Consider the following 18,595-nt stretch of genomic DNA (forward strand, 5'->3'; position numbering starts at 1 on the left):
GTTCTGACATCATAAAAATCTCATAATTCACGAATGTGAATCAATTGTGAGTGAAAAAAATCCTAGGTCTCAGCATAAAACCCAAGTAAAACTGACATTGTGTAAAGCAGCATAACACAGATCCTTATGTCTCTGCTCATGGGCTGAGGTAACAGTTACCATCATGCAATTCTGTGGTCAAAAAGTAACATACTTCTTGGGCCAGTGACCAAATCACTGACATTTCCTTTCTTGTGTGCTGCAGAACAGAAACATCAGAGACCTCAGCTCTTTGCACAACCTCCACCAGTCCCCCTAAATAGCTGAAGTGTAATCATCCTCAGTTCTGGGCCATCCACAGCCAAAGAGAATTCAGCCTTAAGAATTTAACATGCCATCCAAAATGTTCATAGTAGTAGTCCTACTATATGACCAAAACATCTAATGCCATGGGTCAAGAAGCATGAAAGGGACCATACTCAAAATATTCATTTTTGCAATGTACTAAACCTTCATGTGACTAGCCCGATTCTTATTTTTATGCAGACTGTAGGTTTATAGCAAATGAAATGTGATGGTAGTTTACAGGGATAGAAGGTAGAACTATCAAAATTGTTGATAGTAACTTAGCAACTTAAGTCCTTTTGCCAAAAGAAGACTTAGTTGCTTCATTCTCATTGCAAGTCAATGGGACTTTGGACCCTATATGTGCAAGTCCCTCTTGAAAATTGGACATAAGAGACATAGTCAATTATAATGATAATTTAGGCACTAGGGGCATCTGTACACAAGCGCAGAGACTGCTCTGAGCAGACTCCATTAAATCTGGTCTGCTGGAGTGTGGCAATTGCACCTCATGTAGCAGTGTCCCCATGCTTAAAAACGGCATGCTTTAAAATAGGGAACTAAACCATCCTCGTGGTTAAAAACGGGGAACTAAAGCTTGTCCGAGAATATTTAGTTCAAGTGTCCCCATGACCATTTTTAACCACAGGGGCCCCAATACAGGAGATGCGATGGAGCTTTAATTAGAGTAGCTTTCTCACTTAATTAAAGTGCTGTCCCCATCCTCACCCACGGAGCACATGTGAAAGTGCCCAATGTTCACAATGAGTTTCACTGGGGTGTGGATTTAGGCTCCAAAATAATGTAGACACTTCTGAAAACTTGCCCATAATCTACAAAAATGAGACATACTTCTTCAAGAAGGAACAGAATCTAAATATTTTGTGAGCGGTTTTTATAGTTCTATGCAGCAATTTTAAAGCCACTTTCTACTATTCTAAACAGATCTGGCATTTTTGAACAAACTCATAAGAAGCAGACAGAAGTAACAATGTTTGCCTGATCTGGCCGCAGAAAGTAGCTAATAGCTGTGACCAAACGCAAGTGCACAGCTGCAAACAGCTTCAAAAATGGCTGATTGGGTGAAAATCTGACCCCTCATTGCATGAGGTATCCGATAAAGATATTACAAAACGTAGCATATCTTTTGTAACTTGTGTCTGGGACCTTCCAGCCTATTGTTGTTTTCAGAATGGAGTGGGGAAGGGAGTGGAGGGAGTTCAGTCTGGGAGTTTTCAGCCCCTCGGAGGGTGGGGCAGATGTACTGCAGCCCCACCAAGGTGGGGGGGGCCTCCAATTCACCCACCCCATCATTCAGCACCAGCTGGGGAGCCCCAAGAACGAGCTCCCTCTACTACCTTTCCCCCCTCCCATTCTGAAAACAGAGAGCACTGGCAGAGGGCCCTGGCCATTGCTGTGGAAACCTCGCTGCAGGCTCCCTGCCCACAGCTGGATTTGCCTCCCCCTGGAGCCAGCAGTGAACTTCTGTTTGGTCTGGGGTAACCTTATAAATCAGAATGCTTTGCAAAAATTGTTCAGAGTTACAACTGGGAGTTGCACTTCTGTCTGCACCCAAAGAGTACATTTTAAATACCACTTGCAGATTTTTCATCCTCTGGCCACCAAATAAACCTCCCATTTGCTAGAGCCAATATATACATAAAGATGATTGGTATACACAATATTTGTTAGAGAGGAAAACTTCACCCAGACAAAAAGTTTCAGGGAATCTTTTAATATCAATAACAACAAGCTAGTTTCCAGACAAGCAGTAATCCCGACAAGCAGCGATCACTGGTTTTACAGAATCTGAATTCTGGCTCAGTCTCACTTTTACTGGTGTAAGTTAGATGCGACACCACTCTAGCTGAGTTACACTGCTATAGAACCAGTATATGAAAGATCACAATCCAAGTTTTTATGACTTAAGGTGCCGTTTTCCCATTGCCCAGTAAAAATAAATCTCACTGGAACCAACAGTTTTCTGTGGCAGGAGGGCAGGATCACATAAGCTATTTGTATCCTGTATCAGAACTATAAGCCCCCAGAGTGCAGTGAAAATAACTCCAGCTATGTTTGAAATCCTTGAGGGACATTACTGATCTTTAAAACTAGACTGAGTTACATGGAGACATACTATGGCTAGCTACTTTTTAAAAGAGTTATTCGCTGTTTGTTTATTAAGAAAAAGTGGTTAAGTCTGAAGCCAAATTCTGGTTTCACATCAGTGCAAGTCCTGAGTAAGGACACTAACTTTATGGGAACTACTCAGGCTTGACAACAGTGAAAATGAGAGCAGAAATGGACTCCTGAGCTTGAGCCTCAGTTGTACTCTAACCTCATGACTTCCAGCTTAGATAATCACTTTTGCCTCAGTTCATACAGCCAGAAAGTGGGTACTAATTAATTTTTGTACACTTCTTTAAGTGAAAATTATTGCTACTTTAACTACAAAACCCCATATTCTCCTACGAGTAAATCTATTCAAATAACTAATTAGATTGCCATGGAAACAAAAGCGTTAGCAGTTTAAACAACTCCTATACTGTATTTACTAATTTTGTCACTGTCATTAGTCAACAACTATGTCTGCATATTTTGAAGATGCCCTGAAGATGCGCACACAGAGCATCTGTGTGCTCTGTTTTCCTCTGTTGTTTAACTTGCCATTGTCTGTAATTCTCTCATAAAGGCTGAAAATAGAACTAATTCTCTTGCCAGCAGTTGTTGACAGCTATTTTGTCCTTTCATTTCTCCCTCTCCATGTTTTGTATAATCAGTTGCCAACACGGTCTTGCTCTACTTTTCCCCTTATTTTAAGTACTGACATTTTTAATTCTATCAACAAGAATGTTCAAAGTTTAGCAGATAAAATTTGTCACTTCAGCAGGCACAGTTCCTACATTAATAAATGTCAAAGCCAGCAAAGGAGTCTACATTTATTAGATCCTTATCATACAGTTTGCATATTTAAAAAACCTAAAGCATATTTAGACTCATGTTCTATTAAGGGAATTTTGGAATGGAGAACAAAACCTGGAAAAAGGAAAATGATTCTTCTGCCTGGATTTTAAGGCAGCTGGTAGGGTATCATGAAAGAGAGTAAGCAATAACTAACAGTGAGGGGCACTGATACCAATATGGATAGAAAGCTGATAGGAAAAAAAGAGCTTAATGTAAAATCATGGTAAAATGTTCACGTACAGATGCTTGAAATCAGGTTTCCTAATCTATACAGATGCTTCCTAAAACAAAACTAATTTCAGTTTCAGAGGTGCCCAATAGCCACAAATCCCAGTGAAGTCAATGAGAAGCATTGGTGCTCACATCACCACTTTGTAAAGTGGGCCTTTTATTTATTTATTTATACCAATTTAAATAGGACTCTAAAAACCTTATCTTAGGCACCTCTAAATAAATAAATAAATACATAAATAAATAAGCCTGTTTAAATTGATCTTAAAGGTGACAACAATTGGTTTGGTTTCAAAATTAACTAGTCTGTGTTGTGGAGGTTTTTTAAAACAAGTTTTGTATCATTATTTGTTTTAAAAGATCTTTTAAAAAATCATGTTGAAAGTAATTCTGAAATTAGGGCTACGGTATATTGAGGTCTTGATTGAAAACTCTTTAGAAACTCCATCTAGTGGTCAGCAACTGAATATTCTTGCAGTTGATGGTAGACATTAACTTCAACATTTAAATTATATTTTATGAAAATAAATGGTTAGTGTAATCAGTCCCAGATTCTCATTCCATCTGGATACAAACATAGATATTTCTTTACACTGGAGGCCTATTTGTAACAATAACCACACATCAAGGGAATTGCTTACGCTGTACTTGTCTCCATGATGTTCTCAAGCCTTGGTCACAGCCATGTGCCGCACTTTATTTTGTTTCAGTAGCTTCCTTAAGAAGTCTCATCTACAAGTCCAACCTGCAGTGAATTGTGTTGGGCAACAACTTGGCTCCCTTCAACGTAATACTAACAGCAGCAAAGCCAAACTTTATAAGGCCTCTTCTGAACCAGTCACATAGACACTTAGAAAGACCTAATTTATTATAGGTGGCCTGAATAAAATGTTCTGTGGAAAGGAGGGAGGAAGAAATTATGACTGACATAATTCTAAAGTGGACCTCCACCTCCATCTACCTGTTGTGGGACTTGAGTTCTTATATAACATATTCAAATAAGAAAACTCCCGATAGTTAAAAAAACATCCTATAAACAAAATTATTAAACAATGAAAGGGAGCCTGCCACGCGAGAAAAATGCATTAAATGAGGTCAGAGAGGAAAGTCATCAATCTAAGGTCAAAGGTTAGGGGTTTAAAATAATAAGCAGAAAGGATGGATAGAACTGGGGGGGGGAAGGGGGGGGATGGGAAATGTTCCACACTTTGGAGTTAATCTAAGCCAAAGAATAATTGCTTGATAATTAAGATGCTACAGTAATGTTGGATCATATGCAGCAGAACTGTCCAACTGGCAGCTTGTTGGCCTCACGCAGAGGTTAAGTTGCAGCTTTTGGGCTCCCACTTAGCTGACACTGCCCCAGCATTTCAGCTGGGTCCTGGGTCTCCTACTCCGTCCTCCGCTCTGTTGCATGCCTCCACCCCAAAGGTGGGCCGGGAAGCACAGCTCATAGTTCCAGGGGGGCACAGCCCATAGCAATAGGCAGTGCAGCAGGGGCGCCTGCACCAGGAAGCTGAAGGTGAGGTGGGACACTGCGCATGGTGCAGTGGGAGAAGGAGGGGTGTGGGGAAGGATGCACAATGTGTAACTGGGGGAGAGGAGTTGTGGCCCTTCCTTTGTGCAGTCCCCAGCCACAGAAGTTGGACAACGAGGCCTTACACTGCTGTGGACAAATGTTTGATTAGAGAAGCTCACGGGGCTCCTTTTATATGCAATAAGGCCTACTTCTGCAAGTGCCCTCAGACAGCATTAATATTATCCAATCTTGTGAAATCCCATCACGAGAGCACAAGTTGCTATTATGAGGATAAAGGTGAACCTTGTTGTAAAACAAACCTTAAACTGGAGGGATTTTATAGTCAGAACTTGAGTAAAATGGCAACAGTACATTTAGAAGGCAGGGTAGATTTGCACCTCATGGACTAACCAAAGTAGATTTACTGTATTTATTCACATGCAAGGTGAGGGTTTTTCCCCCAATCAGCATGGGAGAAAATGCCACTTGTCTTACACTCACAGTAATACCAACTCTCATGGAAAAAAAATCACAAGACTCCCAGTTTCCAAGTCAAATTAACTTTGACTTATGATCTCCTGATAGAGATCAAGTCTTGATATTTTTTCTTCTGGTGCATGTAGACAACCCCGAGCTGGTAAGTCTGTGGAGGGGAAGGGATGGGGGACAGACTGAGGCTCACATGGTGAGGAAGGTAGTGGGGCAGGGGCTGGGGTGAATGGGGCCCTGGACTGGGGCAGATCATGTGACAGAGCCATGGTTGGCAGATCCAGAGGCACTGGGGGGTTGGGCAGCTCCCTGCACTGCGTGCACCCCTACAATAGCATGGGGCACATGCTTCCTAGATCTGTGCATGGGGCAAAGATGGGCTGCCCACTGTGAGCTGGGGCTTTGCATCCTGCTGCCTTTGCCCCAGGATCCACACACTGGTTGTGCTGCGCATCCCCTGCCCGCCCAGTGGCATTGCATGGCTCCTGGGGCAAAGGCAGCAGGGCACAGAGCCCTAGCCTGCAGCAGGCAGCCTGCCTCTGCCCTGCACACCCATCTGGGGGGTACATCCCCCCCATGTCTCCCCCGGGGGGTCACACGATCCACCACAGCCCATCTGTCTATGTATGTGTCTGTGCATCTGCCCCTCACTCCCAAGCGACAACCCCCCAGCCCCGCTTCTGCCCCTCACTGCTGACCCACAACATCCTGCCAGGGTGTGTGGGGACCCCCCCTTCCCAGGCTGTACCCCCCCAGAAACCCACAGCCTCCTCACACACAAACACACACTTCAAAAATAGCATCTCATAATTTACATTACAAATCTCTTGATTTTTAAGAGTTTATCTCATGATTTTTGACAAGGTGGGGTTCAGCAACACTGCATTCACATACAAGGAAACCTCATTAAATTGTTAAAGTTGTGTCAAAAGCAGCACATGCTCAGTCATGGAAACCAACTATGAAGTTGATTAAATGCAGCCAATACTAAACATGACTATAAACCACATGGCCCACAATAGGCAAACATGCTGATTTTTTAATTAAATTTAGTTTCCAGGGCCAAGTAAGTTCTGAATTAAGTTCTGAATTAAGTTCCAAATTTCAACTGAGCAGAATTCAATTGTTCAAGTCTGTGTGGTGCTACCACCCACAAGTATCCTACCTCCCACACTCATCAGTCTGGACCTTCAGATACTCCCAACTCTATGGCAGGCATCCTACATACAAGCCCCAAGCCAGAAGGTTTTGGAATTCAGATGTCTCCTAGTCTTGCTGGCCCCTAGCCAAAAGAGCAAGCAAGGGGGAAAGACCAAGAGAAACCCCACATTGCCATAAATTGTGTAGCTGAGATGCTTGTGTTTGGAGGCATTTGTAGACTTTCAGAGAGGTCAGCATGCCCACAGTGCAAGGGACAGGCCTTTACCCTCTAACTACACTTGAGTCATTCACGACCCAGAAGATGCTGATCGTTATACCTCCCGTACCAGAAATGCTGATGGGAACCTACCATAAGGATAGGTTAGCACAGCCCATGTGAATAAGATATACAGTAGTGCCCATTGAGCACAGTACCTCTCAGCACTGACTCTTTTCCAAGTCATGGTGAGCCACTACACTGCATACATTTTTAGTTCCTCTTCACTACCACAACTAAGCTATGCCTTTCTTTCTGATTCCCAAAGATTACTGTTTCTTCACTAGCCTTAAATGTCTGCAGGCATCACCAAATGGAACCCAAACAGGTCATCGAGAATCCCTTTGTCATCCTGTCTTTCAGCTTATTGCATGATCAGTGTGGCTCTGCTCTCTGTGAGGCAAAGCTGAACCAGGCTCATCTGCACATAGTTTTTCCTGGACTGGCGACAAGAACACCCAGTTCCAGTCATGAGTGGGGGAACTAAATTAGCACGTGGATCGTTTGTGGGGGGTGTCTGGAGTACACACACATACTGAGCACCGTTGAGCTGTAGGGTTACCGCAGCTTGAAAATGTTGTTGACTCTCTCATGCCCAGCCCAATCAAATATATGGTAAATCATGAGCCTTTTGGCTTTGAACTAGTATTATGCATAAGTTGTACGATATATAAGTAGGTAACAAAAGTGCAGCTTACAAATGTGTTTATGGAGGACCAGTGCTAAAACTCACAGCAGTTTCATAAAAGATAAAGTGAATCAATTCTGCATGAACTAATCTATGGCACTATATGCATAGATATATAGGTATGTTTTTGATGTGCAGTGATATTATCAGTCATATATCAGATCAGCATCGACAAAAGGAAAATAAAAATTATTGGCAATCAGCTTTCTCTGGATACGATAGCCCATAATGTTACCAATAAATGCCACATGCATGCATGCAGTCACAGAATGCATGTGGCCAGGAATGCAGCCCAGCAGCTTGGAGAGCAGTGTCCAGCTGATAAGTCTGTGGGGGAGATGGAGGCCCACATGGTGAAGGAGGGAGTGGCGCAGAGGCAGGCACTGCCCAACCAGGGTGGTGAATGTGACCCTGCCAGGAACAGGATGGGAACCATGGATAGCTCACCTGGAAGAATGCAGGGAGGAAGGTAGCTCCCTGCTGCTGCGCGCACACCCAGGGGAGGGATGAGGGGGCATATACCCCCTGGATTTGTACATGGGGTGGAGGCAGCCTGCCCGCTGTGGACCCAAGGCCAGGAGGCAGGGCCAGGGCTGTGCTCGGGGTGGGTGGCAATGGCACTGGGAGGTGTGGCAACAGGGTGGGCTAAAGCCACCCCAATATTTGCTGTAGCTATCCCTCCCAGCTTTGCCCATGGCTCTGCCCCACTCCCGGGGTCACTTCACCAGCCTGACTGGGCAGCGCCTGCCCCTGCCCCACTCCCTCCATCTCTCCCTCACCATGGGGGCCTCTGGATCTGCCAACCATGCCCCTTCCCCCTGACACTCTTACCAGCAGGGAACTGCTCTCCAAGCTGCTGGACTGCATATCAGCTATCGGATTGCTATTGGCCAATATGGCTGGTTAATAATTGGCCATCGGTGTCAGCCAAAATGTTTTTTTTTTTAATCAATGCACCCCTAGCATGTTTATTTCAAGGTCAGTGTATTCAGTCTTGTCCCTCACTTCCATGTGCCCAGGGAGAACAGAGTCTAACAGTAAGGAGGGTGGGGAATGGAAAAGTAGTTGGAGGGATAGAGGTCAAGAGGACTACTTCAGCCCCCAAGATTTTCCATACATAGAATCTAATCATTGGGGGTTGTTTTTATTCCAGATCATTTTATAGTCTAGTAAATACTGTATATATGTGTGTGTGTAGCCTCTCTCTCTCTTTTTCTCTGTCTGTGAGCTTTAGTGGGCTAAAACTCACTTTACCAGGTCACTAGGAATAAAAAAATGCTTTTCAGAGACACAGACATTTCTTGCATCTTCCTTTGAGGCTTGTCATTGTGGGTGAAAAGATACTAAACTAGACCAATCAAAGGAATCATCTGACTGAACAATGTATTCTGTATTCTTATGGACCTATTTTAAAAGCATAACAAACAAATAAACCTATTAGTGACACCACAGATCTTGAGAATTGATAAGCACGTAATGAAAACCCATGGCTTCATGTACACAGTTTATGCACCATTTTGACTAACAAGGATTAGAGAAAGAGTTTAACAGTTTCAATGAATGAAAGCTCCATTGTGTGAAAATCTTAAACTGGTTTAATACTGCATTACATCCATTTAAGTAAATATTTACACTAAATCACTCCAAATCAATATAGGGCACTCGGTCTCTAATAAATGTCCACATAAGAGGTCAGCAGAATTTAACTAAGCCAGTTTCTCAATAGATGTAATTAAATCAGTGAAGAAAAGGTGTATAAACCAGCACTATTAGGCATTTCAACAATATCATGTTCATTTAATACCTGAGGGAGTTGACCAACAAAGTCTTTGGGAAGATATTGGTTCCTAAGTATGCTCAATATGTGGGTCCTCAGAGCAACAATCCTTCTCTGCCTCATCAGCACCATAAGCTCTGGGTGCACAGTCAAACCATACGTAATAGCCTCCTTTGGTATTTGCTATCATGGTTTTTTTGCTTTTCTCAGACTGCTATTTAATCCAAAAACAAAGTAAATGAAAAACTCACAACAGGAAACAATTTAACCACTCATTAAATATGAGATAGATAAACATCTCCAAATCCCCTGGTTAGCCTTCAATTATATGATCAATACATAAACGGTAAGTGTGATTTATTTTTCACAACGGTTATTAGGGAACCTAGTGTCCAAATGATTTAAAGGATTGATCTTCCTGCTCATTCTGCTTTTGAACCCCTTGCTTTCAGTAAACAGAGAGATTTCCTGACAACTCTAGATCTGCCTGGGTTTCGTCACTAAAAAAAAAAAAAAAAAAAAAAAAAAAAATCTCTCTGGCATTCCCAGTGCTGGGCAGAGGCTCAGTTCTCTTGCGTAAAGTACTGCCTTTCAAGTCTTTTTCCTCCCTTTTCATAAAACTAGTACATAATCTGGGAAAACAAATATTTTTGAACTGCAATAATTGAATCACTGTTGTTTTGATCAAATCTGAAGCAGTTACATTGTAACTGTTTGTAAAAAGCTGAATAGCAATCATGATTAAATTCTGTTTCGGACACTTCTCAAATGATGCTAAAGTGTTCCAGTATAAAATCTCCTTTGGTAAATCATGGGCAAGTAATTCTAGGTTGTGAAGGCAGGAACCAAATAGCACATGACACCTATTACACTATAATAAGGGGCAAAAATACAGACCAATCATACTAGCTTCTGTTGCATGCATAGCTATTACTTGAAATCCCATTTGTTTTTGCATACACCACCAACTTGTAATTTAAATAACTTCTAAAAATATCCACACACAGTGAACAGGCCTTCAGTTTTTGTAAATTCACGAATTCCACATGCTATGTACAATTCATTTATCCAGCAATAAAGATGGGGTGAGTCAAATCTGCAGCAAACTGAAGATGTGAAAAAAGGTAATCTAGGTATACCGAGCTAACTCATAAAAGACAATTAAGCCACAATTCCCACTGCAGGAGCAGGAACACATGAACTATGGTTTCTAAGAGGCCTGGGTAGAATACAGTGCAATGAAAAAGTCCATGTATTTTAACTTCAAAATTCCCTAACAAAGTGAAAGGATACCTTCTTTTTAGACCTAGGAAACCATGTTTCTTCATAGTTCTCAGTTTATTTTCCATTTTCTCTCATTTCTTTCTGTTATAAAGCATATCAAGTGCATGGAATATTATCCACTTTTCTCTTCTTCAGTCATAGGCATAAATTTCTCAACTACATTCAATCTTTTTAAAAATAAATCAAAGTTTTATGACATAGCAGCTTTCAAACCCAACTCTCCAAGACACCCCCCCACACACTGTGAGAATACCATTTTTGTAGAGGTATTGTTATCTTGGACACAAATGTAGTGGAATATATTTTTCAATACAGTCTCTTGTCCAAAATATATTTATTCTTAGGAATTATAACTCACTGAATTGCCAATAGCTGACCTTCAGTTTCGGGAATACCACCAGTTAAATTAGCTATAAGGAAGGTGAACCATGACAAAGCCTGGATCATTTACCAGAATCATACATTCAATATTTACAATAAATGCCACATCCATGCTAACACACTTTCTTCAAATCTGACAAAAGATAAAGCAGAAAACACATGGTCATTTGTGAGAAACAGCTAATGAGAGAATGAAAGAGTAACTCATGAACAGGAATGTCATGAACACAACAGCACTTGTTTGTCATCCTAACCACAGGACACTGGAGAATATGTGGAAAACTCAAAGGATGGTGTATTACATACACAATCATGATTATTACTTATAATTAGATTAAGTTTACATTAAAAGATTAGGAATATAAGGAGTGTTTGGTCCTAATTTATACCTACTTCAGGCATAAGTAAGGGAAGAAAAACTACACTTATAAATTCTTGGGTAACTGTCTCTCACCCCGTTCTCATCAAAAAACTGGGGGACTGCGGTGTCGACACCCACACAGTCAGATGTGTCGCCAACTGGCTGGAGGGCCGCACCCAGGGGGTGGTAGTGGATGGGTCCTTCTCAACCTGGAAGGACGTGGGCAGTGGGGTTCTGCAGGGCTCAGTCCTCAGGCCCGCACTGTTCAACATCTTCATCAGTGACTTGGACGAGGGGGTGAAAAGCACCCTGTTCACATTTGCTGATGACACTAAGATGTAGGGGGATGTGGGCATGCTAGAAGGAAGCAACAGACTACAATTGGACCTAAACAGGCTACAAGGGTGGATGGACAAGTATAGGATGGGATTCAACACAGACAAGTGCAAAGTGATGCACCTGGGGAGGAACAACCGCCACCACACCTACAGGTTGGGGAACTCCCCTCTTGTCTGCACAGAGGTGGAAAAGGAACTTGGAGTCATCATTGACTCCCAGATGAACATGGGCCGGCAGTGTGGGGAAGCAGTCAGGAAGGCCAACCGCACCTTGTCCTGCATCCACAGATGCATCTCAAGCAGCTCCAAGGAGGTGATCCTCCCCCTCTATGCGGCACTGGTCAGGCCGCAGCTGGAGTACTGCGTCCAGTTCTGGGCGCCGTACTTCAGGAGGGATGTGGACAACATGGAGAGGGTCCAGAGAAGGGCTACTCGCATGATCAGGGGACAGCAGGGCAGGCCCTATGAGGAGAGGCTGAAGGACCTGAACCTGTTCAGTCTCCAAAAGAGAAGGCTGAGGGGGGCCTAGTGGCCTGTTATAAACTAGTCAGGGGGGATCAGCAGGCATTGGGGGAGTCCCTGTTCCCCCAAGCACTGCCAGGAGTGACCAGGAATAACAGTCACAAGCTGGCAAAGGGTAGATTTAGGCTGGATTTAAGCTACTTCATGGTCAGGGTGGCTAGGATCTAGAACCAACTTCCAAGAGAAGTGGTGCAGGCTCCTACCCTGAGGGTTTTTAAGAAGAGGCTAGATGAACACCTTGCTGGGGTCGTTTGACCCCCAGTACTCTTTCCTGCCATGGCAGGGGGTCGGACTAGATGATCTACTCAGGTCCCTTCCAACCCTAGAAACTATGAAACTATGAAACATTCACCAAGTGATGATAATGAACTGATCATTCCAGCCCTCGTCCTGCTGCCGGCCTTTAGTCATCTCTCCCCTTGACAGCACCTATTTGACACTATAGGCACAGAGTAAGTTTTTAACTGCTCAAATCTACCACCTGGATCTGGAATGAGCTTCCGAGGGAGGTGGTGCTCTTCTCTACCTTGGGGGTCTTTAAGAGGAGGCTGGACATGCACCTGGCTGGGGCTGTCTCATCCCAGCACTCTTTCCTGCCCAGGGCAGAGGGTCAGACTTGATGACCTGCTAAGGTTCCTTCTGACTCAAACATCTCTGAATCTATGAAAACCTTTCTGACCTCCTTTCTTCCCCAAATACCATTACTGAACACTAGTCCTACACATCTCTAAAATCTGATATTCAATTACAATCCCAAATTATCCATCATCCCAAACAGATAATTTCTTATCTGTTATCTTTTGCATCTAAAAAAAAAAATCACCCCTCTTCTCTGTATGACTGAACAATAAAGTTTGTTTTTTAAATGAACTCATATGACTGCATCCTGTGATCATTCAAGGGAATAAAACTGAGCTGATTTACTGTTTGAGGGAAGCCACAGCTTAAAAATTGCCAATTGTTTGGTTCCTCCTTTTTCAGTTTCCAACATCAATGCGACAGAACAGTCAGAGTGCTTAACTCTTTATGGATTTAATGCATCATACACATTTACACAAGTTATTACATCTCAGTGCAGTCTAGGCCAAAGGACACCAAGCTGGGATCCAGGAGCTCCTAACTTTTAATTGTGACTGATTCATTCTATCATCTTGTGAGATTTCATTAAACTCTCAGTTGCTGAGTTTTCATCTGGAAAATAAGAATAACAACATTTAATTACCTCCCTCCCTGTGATAGTCTCAATTAATGTTTGTACAGCACTCTGAAAATGTAAACTGTGACCTAAATCCTCACTATCATCTATCTGAAGTCAACTACACATTACTGAAAAAATTATAACCTTCATGATATAATTAAATAATAAAGCTTTACTAGAGGAATCAGCTTCAGCAATATAAAGACTGCCTAAAGTCTAATCTAAAAAAATGAGAACTTTCTGTTAACGTGTAAGACTATGAAGCAAGGGACAAACAAAAAGAGAGAGATCCATGATGGGTTATATCTGAAATAATGTGTACCCAGCTAGCTGAAGAACAAAGAGCTCAAAACAAACTTAGGAAAGAACAGCACTAAAGCCTATATGACATTTGCTGTCCTGTGCATAGGACAGCAATCCTCATGAAAATTGGGCTCTCTAATCATACGAGAACTCATCATCAAATTTAATACGGAGAAGAAATTGTTGTCATCATCAACAATGCACTACTGCAACTTAAAGATTAAACTATATATGTTTAAGCACATTTTGCGTGTATATATGTGTGTATACACACACACACACACACATACACACACGCACATATAAACATTTAAGCACTTTAAAAAAAACATTTTTGGGGAAGCAAGAAAAGCTTAGACAGAATTTTCTTTCTGGCTTCTCTAACCTTTTCTTGGTACAGGAAGTACTCCTCTTGGAGCTTCATTACTCTTTATTTAGCACCGGGCTGGCTGCCAAGCAGTAGGTGGGGGGCGGTGCTAATTCCCTACCATCATTACCTCCTGTTAAGTAATTGCTAATGGACTTGAGGTAGTTAAAATCTTTATAAAAGTTTGTGATAGACCAATAGGGGCCAAATGTTTTGGCAAGCATGTCATGAATTAGCTCCACACCCTCCCTGAGTGCCACTCTGACCTGCTTCCTCTGCCTAACCTGCTGCTCTGCTTTCTGTTTCCTTCCCTGTTCACCCTACCCAAATCTCCTGATCTGTTTTTTGGCTTCTCACTCAGTGCCAGATCTGCCTGAACCCCTTCCCTGTCTGATCTGCTGCTTTGCCTTCTGCTTCCTGCCCTATTTGCCACTGTGCTGTCTGCCCCCACCCTGTTCTGTTGTATGCCACACACAGAAACTGCCCGTGCTGCCTGCCACCCCTGTTATGGACAATCCCCAACTTCTGTTCAGGCTCTCAAACATTTGTAGATACATGCTCTATGGTACTGATAATCAAACTCACTTCTTGATTTAGAGGTTTAGGGTAGAACCAGAATTGTATGATCACACTATCTCGTCTTCTTTGAGCTCTATCTAGAAAAGTGCATAGCATTTTAGGTTCCAAGTCCCTAACTTGAACTGATTTCTTTAGAGCTGAGATTATGCAAGTCCTTCCAAGAGGAACTGCTCAGTGCTGGATCAGTAAGTATTTTTGGAAATGCAGAAGCATGTATTTACAAAGTACAAGTTACAGATGGGGACACGGAGTCATACGTTTTAAGTGGGGGTTACAGGAGGTAGGGCTCTGGGGTGTCTTGCCATCTCTGTAGCGGAGTCTCTGCTTAGCCTTGACCAAGCAGTAGCATACCAACTCCAAGATTGTTGGGCCAGACAATGAACCATTAGAAATGTATGTACATTTTTATTTAGTTTAATTTGTTCAGGTAAAAGGTACTGGGAGTGGGTGTGCTGCAGGACTAAGTCCCCAAAATAGGCCCAAGAAAACTAGTTTTGTTCATATTCTTCAGCAACAACCTGGAAGAACCAATTCAGAAGGCAAGGTCTACCAATAATCCTGTCTGCTAAAATCACCAAAAAAAAACAACAAGTGGATGGTTTGTCCAGGTTAAGGGGGGGGGATGTTTTTTGTTTTTTAAAATAATTGAAGACACATTCCCACTGGGAATCACTAGGATAATGACTTTGGAGCACTAGTGTCCAAAGATGCGCTTGGACAAAGGGCAGTAAGAGAAAGAAGGCAGATTGAGAGACCTGTGGAAATGACTGGAAGATGTTGCAATGCCAGAGCCACCGCCACTGTCTCTGTTTGCACCTGTGATGTCTCTGTCCAGGCAGGCCTGCTCACCAGTGAGGCTTTGACCTAGGTCCAGGTTTGGCACTGTGGGGACTGTGGCTTGCACGTTCCTTCCAGTGATGGCCAGGTTGGGGAGTGCCTGCTGTGTAAGCATGTCTCCTGGTGCGGTCTCCCAAGGAACAGGCATAAGAGCTATACAGGAAGAGGTGGTGAGGCTCAAAAGTATCCTCCATCATGAAGAGTTCACTGATTCGATGCTGAAGGAGATATCCAGGACTGTGGAGGAAGAACTGCCAGAGGCAGCACTAGAAAAGAGAGAAGACATGGACTCCCAGGAGGTTGGAAGCCGGAAGCTTGTGATCTCTGGCAGCAAGCAGAAATTTCATCTGCACCTGCAGAAGTTCATCTGGAGAACAGATATGCAGCCCTAGCAACAGAGAGGGAGAAGCACGTTCCACTGGTGGAGGAGGACAGGCCAGGCCTCACCAAGGTGGAAAAGATCAAGACAACCGCCACCAAGAAGCAGCGATGGGTGGTGGTGGTGGTTGGAGACTCCCTTTTGCAGGGGACAGAGGGAGCCATCTGCCAACCTGACCTGTTGTCTTGGGACACCTGCTGCTTGCCTGGAGCCTGGATCCAAGATGTCATAGAGTGATTACCGAGATTCATCCAGTCCTGACTACTAACCCATGCTCATCCAGGTGGGCATCAATGATACTGCCAGGGGAGACACTGAGCATATCAAAAGTGACTATAGAGCTCTGGGTGCAAGGGTAAATGGGACTGGGGCTCAGGTCGTGTTCTCCTTGAGCCTTCTGGTCAAAGGAAAGGGCCCAAGCAGGAGCAAGTACATCCTATATAGATCAATACCTGGCTGTGCAGGTGATGTTGTCATCAGGGCTTTAGCTTCTTTGACCACTGGATGTTGTCCCAAGAAGAAGGGTTACTGGGAAGAGACGGGATCCACCTGATGAAAAGCATCTTCACAGACAGGCTCACTAACCTAGTGAACAGGGCTTTAAACTAGGTTTACCAGGAGATGGAGACCAAAGCCCTGAGGTAAGCGAGGGAGTAGGTGACCTAAAGGAAGAGCAAGTAGGAGGCGGCAACAGAAGGTGTTCATGTTCTTCCTGAGAAATCACGGCAATTGACTACTTACCTCAGATGCCTGTACATGAATGCACGGAGCCTGGGAAACAAGCATGAAGAATTGGAAGTCATTGCACAGTCACATAACTATGATATGACTGGAATAACAGATTTGGTGGGATAGCTCGCATGAATGGAGCACTGTCATGGATGGATACAAATTGTTCAGAAAGGACAGGCAAGGAAAAAGAGGAGAAGTTGCACTTGTATGTAAAAGAGCCATATGATTCCTCACAGCTCCAGTATGAAACTGGAGATAGGCCTGTTCAAAGTCTCTGGGTTAGGATCAGCAGGGAAAGCAACCAGGGTGATGTTGTAGTGAAGCCTCCACTACAGAAAGGATGTGGAGAAATTGGAGAAAGTCCAGTGGATGGAGGGCAACAGAAATGGTGAGGGTGCTGGGGGACATGACTTATGAAGACAGGCTGAGAGGCTTATTTAGTCTAGAGAAGAGAAGGCTGAGAGGGGATTGAATAGCAGCCTTCAACTACCTGTAGTGGGGTTTGAAAGAGGATGGAGCTGGATTGTTCTTAGTGGCAGCAGATGACAGAACAAGGAGCAATTGTCCCAAGCTTCAGCAAGAGAAGTTTAGGCCAGATATTGGAAGAATTGCCTTACTAGAAGGGTAGTAAAACACTGGAACTGGTTACCCAGAGAGGTGGTGGAAACTCCATCCTTGGAGGTTTTTAAGACCCAACTAAACAAAGCCTTGGCTGGGATGGTCTAGTTGGGGCTGGTCCTGCTTTGAGCAGGAGGTTGGAATAGACGACCTCCTGAGGTCCCTTGCAATCCTAATTTATGTCTGTATTTTCAGAGACCCTTTAACAATAACCAGAGGCCAAAACATCTGCAGCAATGTCCTTGAGTAAGTGGAAACTGCCACTGAAACATTCTCCTTAAGCAATTTGTGACTTCAGCTTAATCCCAATTTTTAAGTTCAGCCTGAAAAAACATTTATTGAATGTGGTTTCAATATTATAGAAGTCCAAGTTCCAATTTTTGTGTGTGCTTTTTGTGCAGCATATTGAAATATGGAAGGACACTGTACAAGCAGCCTTGACTAAGTCTAGGCCAGTGAAAGTATTAGGATCTATTCATGCATTTGCCTCCAGTTATTGCACATTTTCAAGGGATTACAAAATTTGCTGGTTTCAGGAAGGAAAGTGAAATCAGCAAATTCTGACCTCTCAGAAGTGCCATTAAGTCTCATGGAGGCCCCAAGCAGAAGCTAAGAAACAGGCCCCTCCCTACCCACACATACTTATTAGATATCTTGCACTAACTCAGTCTAGTGAGGCTCCTCAGACTTGGGGGATTTTGGCAACTGCTTTGGTTCTTCATTCATTAAACCACCTCTGCAAGCAGTGAGGAATATGTTGGAATTATCACTAGATTACACCAATCTTATTTCATGCCCATTTATAATTGAAGTTTTATACACAACTGAATATAGTTATTAAAGCTAGAGACAGACATTACGCATAAACTGTTTTAAGTGATCAGAAACTGGTTTAAACCTGTAACAGAACTAACATTCAGTGCACATAAACCAGTTTCAAAATGGCTGAAATCAGTTTGAGATAAACCTGTTGACTGTAGTACCAGACTTAACTGACTGAGCTCAAACCAGTTTATGCAATGTCTGTCCCAGAACTTTTCCTTTTTTAAGTTAAAACCAGGGTCCTCCAGCACCCCAGCATGCTTTCTGGGCTGGGCTTTGCTCTCTGCTCTCTGGCCTGAGAAGGGATAGGACATGGCTAGCACAGGAAGGAGGTTAATTCTCCCCTCCTCCCCCATTGCAGTCAAGGTCTGCCTTTCTGCCGGGGAGCAGAAGGGAGAGGCCTGCAGCAGTGGCCCTGGGGGTGGCTGAAAATTAACCCTTCTCCCCTTCACCTGAACTGGGCCA

General features: G+C 43.3%; 1 protein-coding gene across 4 annotated transcripts in view; it reads right to left on the reverse strand.

The window, feature by feature from the left end:
* Positions 1–18,595, reverse strand: part of CHLSN (cholesin) — a 195,493-nt gene that overhangs the window by 126,086 nt on the left and 50,812 nt on the right. The gene's annotated exons all lie outside the window — the stretch shown is intronic.

This window comes from Crocodylus siamensis, chromosome 12 (assembly GCF_052110815.1).
Source record: "Crocodylus siamensis isolate JL-2025a chromosome 12, ASM5211081v1, whole genome shotgun sequence".
In the NCBI taxonomy this organism is placed as follows: domain Eukaryota; kingdom Metazoa; phylum Chordata; order Crocodylia; family Crocodylidae; genus Crocodylus; species Crocodylus siamensis.